The sequence below is a fragment of the Chrysemys picta genome, chromosome 2 (assembly GCF_011386835.1).
Source record: "Chrysemys picta bellii isolate R12L10 chromosome 2, ASM1138683v2, whole genome shotgun sequence".
Taxonomy (NCBI): domain Eukaryota; kingdom Metazoa; phylum Chordata; order Testudines; family Emydidae; genus Chrysemys; species Chrysemys picta.
Genome location: NC_088792.1, coordinates 246,371,262 through 246,381,826, shown reverse-complemented (window position 1 = coordinate 246,381,826; position 10,565 = coordinate 246,371,262). Strand labels below are relative to the sequence as shown.

Below are 10,565 nucleotides of genomic sequence, written 5' to 3'. Positions count from 1 at the left end.
GCCAGGCAGAATATTTTTTCAGCTTTTTTCCTAACCCAAGAGTGGCTGTAAAACCTCAGCAGTTAAAAATGTTTGTTCTGGCTCCTAGTCTAATGCAGCCATAAAAATTACATTTTAAATAAAGAAAACATGTTTTGCTCCAACTCTGATTAGGCGTTAAGACATCACATATTTTTTTAAAAATGCATTTTAGACCTATACTTTTAAAAATCTGCCCTAATGGCTGACTGAATGATTTGCGTAAAACAACCCACATATTTTAGTCTCCCAATTGCCAGTCCAGTGCCAGCATTTAGGACCTGCAAAAAAAGTTGGTTTGAAAGTTTGTCACTGATTTTCCCCATAAAAATCACAGATGGCTCATGCCCTCATGCCAGACATTCAGGGCTGGCATTTGTGTTCCTCTGCTGAGTAACCCATGTGAATCCTGACCAGAAGGTGGGGCAGCTCATGGATTCTCTTTAGCCTTCTTGGGCAAGTCACATAATCTGTTTGATTAACTGTCTTCTCTGTAGAATGGAGAGGATCGTTATTTACCTCTCAGGGAGTATTGTGAAGATTCACCCATCAACGTTTATAGCACTGTATATGGGTTTAAATTCACACTAATGTACACAAAGTGTTCCAGACTCCGGAAGCCCCGTGATCACCTATTTGGACAACTGTGTCTTGCAGAACTTTCTAACGTATTGAAAACGAGGTATGGAGACCAGCTCTGCGCTTGAGTGCTTGAAGGCAAGAGGTGCTGTGTCCCCCTCACCACATTTTTTATATAAAATGATTTTTTAAAAGTTTCGGGGGGGGGGGGGGGCTGGAATAACCATCTCACTGACTCTCTCCAAAATCCTCAACCAGCCCTGTGGAAAGGAATGTAAGTACTGTGGGCAGCAGCTGGTTATGCTGGAGAAAAAGGGGAGTGAAAAATAGTGTCACATATCCACTCTCTGACTCAGGCAGGAGAGCACACTAAGTCAGCCACAGAGCCAGGATGGCCATTGAGTAGCCTCTTCAGGGCTGTGGCATAAATTACTCACTCTACCATATTGTTGTGTAAAATGTGTATTTGGGATTACCTCAGAGCTGGTCAGACTCTCCCTGCTTGCAGCCCATGAGTTTGCTTTGGGGGGAATCCAGCCTCTGTATCCCCATGCGTTTTAAGCCTGTGGGGTAGGAGCAGAGCCCAGGCACTGCCCCTGTCATGGAGTCCCTAGGCATACTCAAAGGGAAGAGGCCCTGTGTAATATCCCCTCCCTAGAGCTGTAACCACGCAGTCCACTGCCCAGCCTCTGTAACTAATGCTGATTCCTCAGACTCCTCCTGTAGCCAGGGCCAGTGAAAGAAAGAAAGAAAGATCATGGCTGGGCAGACTGACCATGTGAAAAGAAAAGTGCCAAGCAATGTGGTGCCCCCCATCTGTTGATTTGAAACCCCCCCTTGAAGTTGGTGCCCAAGAGGACCATCCTGACCACCCACCTCTAAGGCCTTCCCTCCGTCTCCCAGAATCCCTCCAAAGGTGTGAGCCTTCTGGGTTAGTTTTTCTCTCTGGTGGCACATGGTAGGTGTAGCATATAACTTGCACAGACACTTTGAACAGGGTTTTACAGTGTTGTTGCTCTTAATCACACAAGAAATACACAGATCCATACAAACATAATAAACCCTTCATGCATTTCCCTACCCTCAATTTCCCCACCACTCTAGAACATTCTTTGGTTTGGAGTCAGGGGCCTTCGGGTTGTCCAGAGTCCTTCTGCTCTAGTGCTTAGTTTGTTCTGCAGCTGGAGCCTTCTTCCCAAGCTCTGCTAGTCTGAGTTTGGCTGGATTGTGCCCTTGCTTTCTCCTGCCCAAAGTTCCCCCCCCCTCTCTCTCTCTGAGGGTTTTCCTTCCATGAGTCCTTATTGAATCCCCTAACTGGTCACCTAGCTTCCTTTGTTCTACTCCTGGTAAATTTCCAATCTCCACTGCTCCTCTCCCTTCAGACAAGAAGGCTGAAATTGCTGTATTTCCTAAGCCTGAGTTCATTACCTTAATGGACAATTAAGGTAATAAGCTTAAGGTAATGTAACTCCCCTCCATGGTCACTGCCCTAGGAGGATGTGGCACAAGTCATGTCAGGTGATAACATGTACAGAGGGACATTCATAATGGAGCAATTTTCATAGCAACAGCTTCTTAATAACTTAATAACTAATAATAATAAGATCAACTATAATTCGTAAGTCATATATACAGACTCCCCAAAACCATCACAAGGACTATGTGTTTATTATTTAACCTGGCATAATGTGCATGAGATCTCTGCAAACAGCATTGATTCTAAGGGGTTGGGAAATCTGTGATGGAGCAGCACCCAAAGCAGATAAATGCATCTCTGAAAACTAATTACCTTCTGCTGCACCAAATCAAGTGTTCTGTCTGTAGGGGACACCTTTCCCTCCCTGCCTGAAGCTGGGATAATGGGAGATGGTAACAACCTCACATAAGGAATAGAACATTGCTATCAAGGAGAACATTGATCATCTTATTCTAGCAGCTTTATTATAATGGTTACTTGCTATCATGCCTCGGACCTGTATCTGTCTGCCACCGCCCATCTCCTGCTTCCTTCCGTACTGATAGTAATATAATCATAGCAGTGTAGGACTGGAAGGGACCTCAATAGGTCATCTAATCCAGTCCCCTACACTCAAAGCAAGACTATGTAATAATTAGACCATCCCTGACAGGTATTTGTCTAACCTGTTCTTAAAAACTTCCAATGACAGAGATTCCACAACTTCCCTAGGCAATTTGTTCCAGTGCTTAACCACCATGACAGTTAGGAAGATTTTCCTAATGTCCAACCTAAACCTCCCTTGCTGCAATTTCAGCCCATTGCTTCTTGTCCTATCCTCAGAGGTTAAGAAGAACAATTTTTCACCCTCCTCCTTGTAACAACCTCTTATGCACTTGAAGACTGTTATGTCCCGCATCCTCAGTTTTTTCTTCTCCAGACTAAACAAACCCAATTTTTTCAATCTTTTCTCATAGGTCATGTTCTCTAGACCAGCGGTTCTCAACCAGGGATCCGCAGCCCCCTTGGAGGTTGCAAGTCAGTTTCAGGGGGTCCACAAAGCAGAGCCAGCATTATATTGGTTGGAGCCCAGGGCAGAAAGTTCAGAGCCCCAAGCCCCGGTGCCCTGCAGGGCAGAAGCCCTGGTGCCCCCAAACCCCACACCTGCAGGGCAGAAATCCTGAGCCCCAGCCCATTGTTTAAGCCCCGAGCCCCAAGATCTTCCACCCACCCCCACTGGGCCCTGGAGTTTTTATAGCATGTTGGGGAGGGGCCTCAGAAAGAAAGGTTAAGAACCTCTGTTCTAGACCTTTAATCATTTTGTTGTTCTCCTCTGGACTTTTTCCAATTTGTCCACATCTTTCCTGAAGGCACCCAGAACTGGACACAGTCCTAGAGCTGAGGCCTTATCAATGCGCAGTAGAGTGGGAAAATTACTTCACGTACATAGGTGCTGGAACTAAGAGTGCTACCACACCCCCTGGTTAGAGGTGGTTTCCATTATATACAGGGTTTACAGTTTGGTTAAATGGCTCTCAGCACTCCCACCAGAGGCAGATTGCAGTTTTGTGGGGCCCTAGCCAGAGTATGTGGGTGTCCCTTCTCACCCCTTGTGCCTGCAGTCGTCCCCCCCCCTGCCCTCCCTATCAGGAGCGCCGGGTGGGTGGAGCAGGAAAAGCCCCCACACCCTGACCCCACTCCACGGCAGGAGCACTGGGCAGGCGGAGCGGGGCAAGCCCCCACGCCCTAATCCTGCTCCTCTGCACAAGCACCAGGTGGGCGGAGCAGTTTCGGGTGCAGGGGTGCCCATTTAACCAAGGCGCCTCAAATGGCCAGGGCCCCTGGGCACGGGCCCCATTGGCCCAGCGATTAATCCGCCACTGACCCCCACTATACAAATTTTTCCAGCACCTGTTCACATGTCTTGCTTACAACACTCCTGGTAACACATTCCAGAATGATGTTTGCTTTTTTTGCAAGTGTTACACAGTTGATTCATATTTAGCTTGTGATTCACTATAACCCCCAGATCCTTTTCCACAGTACTCCTTACTGGGCAGTCATTTCCCATTTTGTATGTGTGCAACTAACTGTTCCTTCCTATGTGGAGTACTTTGCATTTGTCCTTATTGAATTTTATCCTAGTTCCTTCAGACCATTTCTCCAGTTTGTCAGATCATTTTGAATTATAATCCTGTCCTCCAAAGCACTTGTAATCCCTCCCCTCTTGGTATCATCTACAAACATTCTAAGTGTACGCTCTATGCGATTATAAATCATAGATAGAAGATATTGAGCAGAACCAGACCCAGGACTGATCCCTGCAGGACCACACCTGATAGGCCCGTCCAGCTTGACTGTGAACCACTGATAACTCCTCTCTGGGAACAGGTTTTCAACCAATTATGCACCCACTTTATAATGCTCCATCTAGGTTATATTTCCCTAGTTTGTTTATGAGAAAGTCATGGGAGACAGCATCAAAAGCCTTACTAAAGTCAAGATATACCATGCGACTGCTTCCCTCCTATCCACAAGGCTTGTTACCTTGTCACTGAAAGTTATTTGGCTGGTTTGACATGATTTGTTCTTGCAAATCCATGCTGACTTATTTATCACCTTATTATCTTTGGGGTGTTTGCAAATTGATTACTTGATTCTTTAGTCCATTATCTTTCCAGGTACTGAAGTTAAGCTGACTGGTCTGCAATTCCCTCAGTTGTCCTTATTCTCCTTTTTATAGATGGGCACTATATTTGTTCTCTTCCAATTCTCTGGAATCTCTCTAATTTTCCATGAGTTTTCAAAGATAATAGCTAATGGCTCACTCAGTTCCTTAAATATTCTAGGATGTATTTCATCAGGGCCTGCAGTCTTCATGTAACTTGTCTAAGCAATTTTTAACTTATCTCTTTTCTTGCTCAGTGATTCTCCCCCAAGTCTCCTTACTGAAATATGTTTAGACTAAATTCAGAGCTGCAGATTCCACTCTTGGATCTTCCCTACTTTTATGTGATAAAGACATTGATCTTCATAAATTCTTATCTTGTTTAAGTAAAGGACCCTATGGTGAAATATAGAGTGAGACAGACCAGTTGTGGGTGAATCCAAGCACTGTTTCATCCATAGGATTTGAATAGCACTTAAAACCAATTCTTCAGTAATAGCCATGGGGGAATTAGCACTGCAATAGTCTTTTATTTTACTAAATGCACCATGAAAACATTTCCACAAGAGACTGTTTGATATATTATAATTAAGCAGATAGACAGAACAGAATGCACAGTTTATTTACACAGCAAAGTTCAGATCAGATGCAACATCTGGTTTTCATTGAGATCTTCCTTTTTTAACCAGTTCTGCAGCTGGGTTGACAGAGACTCAAGGAGGGCAGGTGGCTGGCATGTGACTGTAAGTGAGTTTATGGTTGAACTGGAATCAAAATAGGAGTGTCCACTGAACTCTTGGTTACGGTTATGCATGGAGACTGTACTGATAACAGGCCTTGGGGACTAATTCACTGGCTTGCATAAATATAAATTTTGCCTGTAAAATAAAATGAAGAGAGAATTCTATTTTCTTTTTAGGAAGAAAACAGGTTTCTTTTCATTAAGAAAAACATCCTTGGAATTTCTTATTATAGATGACAATTTCCTAACTCAAAAAATTGTTGCACCCAACATGGGGACATTCTAATTTAGATCTTCTCTTGACAAATAAAGAAGAACTGATCACAATATTAAAAATTAAGGGTAGCTTAGGTATAAGTGACCATGACATCATCACATTTATAATTGGCAAATATAATAAAGTCCAGACCAGTCATATATATAGTTGGTGCTTTAAAAGGGTCAATTTCACAAGCTGAAAACAATTATGAGCCAAATCAGCTGGATGGAAGGATATAATCAGAAAAATATGTGACTGATAATTGGGAAATCTTTAAGAACACTTTACTAAAACCCCAAAAAGCCACAATCAAAAAAGAAGGCCATATTGGTTAAAAAACTGACCTGGTTTAGAGGAGAAATGAAGGTAGCATAATAATACACACACCCCTCTACCCCGATATAACGCAACCCGATATAACACGAATTCGGATATAACACGGTAAAGCAGTGCTCGGGAGGGGCGGGGCTGCACATTCCAGTGGATCAAAGCAAGTTTGATATAACGCGGTTTCACATATAACGCGGTAAGATTTTTTGGCTCCCGAGAACAGCGTTATATCCAGGTAGAGGTGTATATATATCTCCAGCAGAGGTAAGAATAATAAGGAGTTTCTTAGTATATTAGGAACTAATGAATCCTAACAATGGTATTGGTCCATTACTAGATGGAAATGGTAGAATTATCAATAATAATGTCAGAGAAAATGAGGTAAGATAAGAAGCTAAAGTAGGAAAAGAACAAATTAAAAATTACTTAGACAAGTTAGATGTCTTCAAGTCACCAGGGCCTGATGAAATGTATCCTAGAATACTCAAGGAGCTGACTGAGGCGATATCTAAGCTATTAGCAATTATCTTCAAAAAGTCTTGGAAGACAGGAGAGATTCCAGAGGACTGGAAAAGGACAAAGATAGTGCCCAACTATAAAAAAAGGGAAATAAGGAGAACCCGGGGAATTCCAGGCCAGTCAGCTTAACTTCTGTACCTGGAAAGATAATGGAGCAAATAATAAAGCAATCAATTTGCAAACATCTAAAAGATACTAAGGTGATAAGTAACAGTCAGCATGAATTTGTCAAAAACAAATCATGTCAAACTAACCTGGTAGCTTTCTTTAACAGGGTAACAAGCCTTGTGGATGGGAGGGAAGCGGTAGACATGGTATATCTTGACTTTAGTAAAGCTTTTGATACTGTTTCGCATGACCTTCTCATAAACAAACTAGGGAAATGCAACCTAGATGGAGCTACTATAAGGTGGGTGCAAAGCTGGTTGGAAAACCATTTCCAGAGAGTAGTTATCAGTGGTTCACAATTATGCTGGAAGGACATAACAAATTGGGTCCTGCAGGGATCAGTTCTGGGTCCGGTTCTGTTCAATATCTTCAGCAATCATTTAGATAATGACATAGAGAGTACACTTATAAAATTTGCAGACGATACCAAGCTGGGAAGGGTTGCAAATACTTTGGAGGATAGGATTAAAATTCAAAATGATCTGGACAAACTGGAGAAATGATCTCAAGTAAATAGGATCAAATTCAATAAGGCCAAATGCAAAGTACTCCATTTAGGAAGGAACAATCTGTTGCACACATAAAAAATGGGAAATGACTGCCTAGGAAGGAGTACTGTGGAAAAGGATCTGGGGGTCATGGTGGACCATAAGCTAAATATGAGTCAACAGTGTAACACTGTTGCAAAAAAAGCAAACATCATTCTGGGATGTATTAGCAAGAGTGTTGTAAGTAAGACAGAAGAAGTAATTGTTCCGATCTACTCTGCAGTGATTAGGCATCAACTGGAGTATTGTGTCCAGTTCTAGGTGCCACATTTCAGGAATGTTATGGACAAATTGGAGAAAGTCCTGAGAAGATCAACAAAAATGAATAAAGGGTTTGGGTTTGTTTGAGAGGGGACATGATAACAGTTTTCAAGTACGTAAAAGGTTGTTACAAGGAGGGGAGAGAAAAATTGTTCTTCTTAACCTCTGAGGATAAGATAAGAAGCAATGGACTGAAATTGCAGCAAGGGAGGTTTAGGTTTGACATTAGGAAAAACTTGCTAACTGTCAGGGTGGTTAAGCACTGCAATAAATTGCCTAGGGAGATTGTCTAACCTGCTCTTAAAAATCTCCAGTTATGGAGATTAAACAAACACCTGTCAGAGACGGTCTATAATACTTAGTCCTGTCATGAGTGCAGGGGACTGGACTAGATGACCTCTTGAGGTCTCTTCCAGTCTTATGATTCTATGATTAATGTTGATTTTGAAGCCTTGGAATACTGGAAGTTCCAGAAGACTGAAAGCAAGCTTATATTGTGCCAATATTTAAAAAGGGTAAATGGGGATGAGCCAGGTACTTATAGGCCTGTCAGTCTAACATAAATCTCATGCAAGATAATGGAATGCCTGATACAGGACTCTATTAATAAAGAATTTAAAGGGAGTAATATAATTAATGCTAACTGTTGGTTCTTAAAATGTAATTATAAATAGGGAATCATCATTAAGTGGTTGTGTTTCCAGTAGAGTCCCACAGCAATCAATTCTTGGCCCTATCCTATTTAACATTTTTATCAATGACCTGCAATATAACATAAAATCATCACTGATAAAGGTTGCAGATTACTCAAAAATTGGAGGACTGGTGAATAATGAAGAAGAGAGGTTACTGATGCAAAGTGATCTGGATCACTTGGTAAACTGGGTGCAACTGAACAATATTTATTTTAAAATGGCTAAATGTAAATGTATACATTTAGGAACAAAGACTGTAGGCCATACTTACAGGATGGGGGACTGTGTCCTGAGGAAGCAGTGACTCTGAAAAAGATTTAGATGTCATGGTGGATAATCAGCTGAACATAAGCACCTAGCACAACACTGTGGCCAAAAGGGCTAATGAGATTCTGGGATACATAAACAGTGTAGCCTGACCCAAAGTTGGGTAAATATAATTGTAACTTGACGATTAACAGGTTCTTGTCCCAAGATCAGGCCCAGTAAGATTACTGTAAAATTATCATATCATTTGGGAACCCCGATGTGCACAGGTGCAATACTCACACTATAGGAACTCTCTCTATATATAAATATATGATTTATTAATAATTTAGCAAAGATCATACACACACTTAAACTTAACAAAGCAGATAGAGATAATACAGAAAGTACATTTGGACATCCATACTTACACCCTTATCTTTCATACTTAACCATTATCTTTCTCAGCACTGTCATCGTCCTCATCTTCCCCAGTGGCCATCATTTTGGCCCCTCCCAAGGTCTACATTTCTCCAACCTCTCTGCTGCCCCTGGGGTGTTACTTTTATAGTAGGTTACGCTGATGCTGCCATGACCAATGCATATTCAATAGAGGTCCTTATTTGTATTTCCTCCCCTTAAGGTGTCCATTTTCTATAGGTTAGTATATGTATGATGTTGCCCTATTAGCATACACATCAATTTGCTGTCATGGCAGCTTTGCGGTCGGAGGTTCTGTCCAGAACTTTCCAGATGCTGTTGTCAGCTATGTTCTGTGCTGGGGTCAGCTGTGTTCTGTGGGTGGCTGATGTCAGTATTCTGGACAAAATTCCCCCTCTGGCATACCACTTTCAGTTCCCTATAACTTATAAGTTACTTAAGTTTATCTATACCAAAGGTTATAGGCCTCAAGCCTCACACTATCTACTAAAGCCAAATCTTACAGGATAAAAGCCTGTAGGTTCCTTGCATTACTACTAAATATAATAAGGCAAAATAACAAAGCAATGAATATAATACAGGTAAGTTGGCCCACTGGGCTACAACAGGGGGATTTTGTGTAGGAGTATAAAGGTTATTTTAGCTCTATATTTGGCACAGGTGTGACCCCTGCTGAAATACTGTATCCATTCTGTGTCTAAAATTCAAGAACATAAAAGCGGCCATACTGGGTCAGACCAAAGATCCATCTAGCCCAGTGTCCTGTCTTCCGACAGTGGCCAATACCAGGTGCTTCAGAGGGAATAAATAGAACAGGCAATCATCGAGTGATAAATCCGTCTCCCATTCCCAGGAAGGATGTTGTTAAATTTGAGAGGGTTCAGAGAAGAGCCATGAGAATGATTAAAGGGTTAGAAATCATGCCTTCTAGTGATAGACTCAATGAGCTCAGTCTATTTACCTAAACACAAAGAAGGTTAAGAGATGACTGGGTTATAGTCTATAAGTACCTACATGGGGAACAATATTTGATTATGTGCTCTTCAATCTAGCAGGGAAAGGTATAACATGAGCTAATGGGTTGAAGTTGAAGCTATAATATTCAGACTGGAAATAATATGTAAATATTCAACAATGAGGGTAATTAACCATTGGAACAATTCTCCAAGGGTTGTGGTACTCGCCCCATCACTGGCAATTTTAAAATCAAAATTGGCTGTTTTTCTAAGTTATGCTCTAGAAATTCTTTGGGAGAAGTTCTATGACCTGTGTTATGCAAGAGGTCAGACTAATGATCTCAATAGTCCTTTCTGGCCTTGGAAACTATGAATCTATGAAGAATATTGTTATGTAGTGCAGTGGTTCTCAGAGCCGGTCCGCCGCTTGTTCAGGGAAAGTCCCTGCTGGGCCGGGCCGCTTTGTTTACGCGTCCGCTGGCCGCGGTTCGCTGTTCCAGGCCAATGGGGGCTGCGGAAAACAGCGCGGGCCGAGGGATGGGCTGGCCGCCCTTCCTACAGCCCCCATTGGCCTGGAGCAGCGAACCACGGCCAGTGGGAGCCGCAATCAGCTGAACCTGCGGATGCAGCAAGTAAACAAACCGGCCCGGCCTGGCCCGCCAGGGGCTTTCCCTGAACA

The 10,565-nt window shown here is 42.4% G+C and overlaps 1 long non-coding RNA gene across 1 annotated transcript; it reads right to left on the bottom strand.

Moving 5' to 3' along the window:
• Positions 1 to 5,231: 5,231 nt before the first annotated feature.
• LOC135981169 (uncharacterized) lies at positions 5,232 to 9,023 on the bottom strand. Its single transcript, XR_010598131.1, has 3 exons — positions 8,921 to 9,023; positions 8,515 to 8,549; positions 5,232 to 5,599 (listed from the first exon to the last, which is right to left on the bottom strand). It is a non-coding gene; the product is annotated as an uncharacterized LOC135981169 (long non-coding RNA).
• Between the last annotated feature and the right edge of the window lie 1,542 nt (positions 9,024 to 10,565).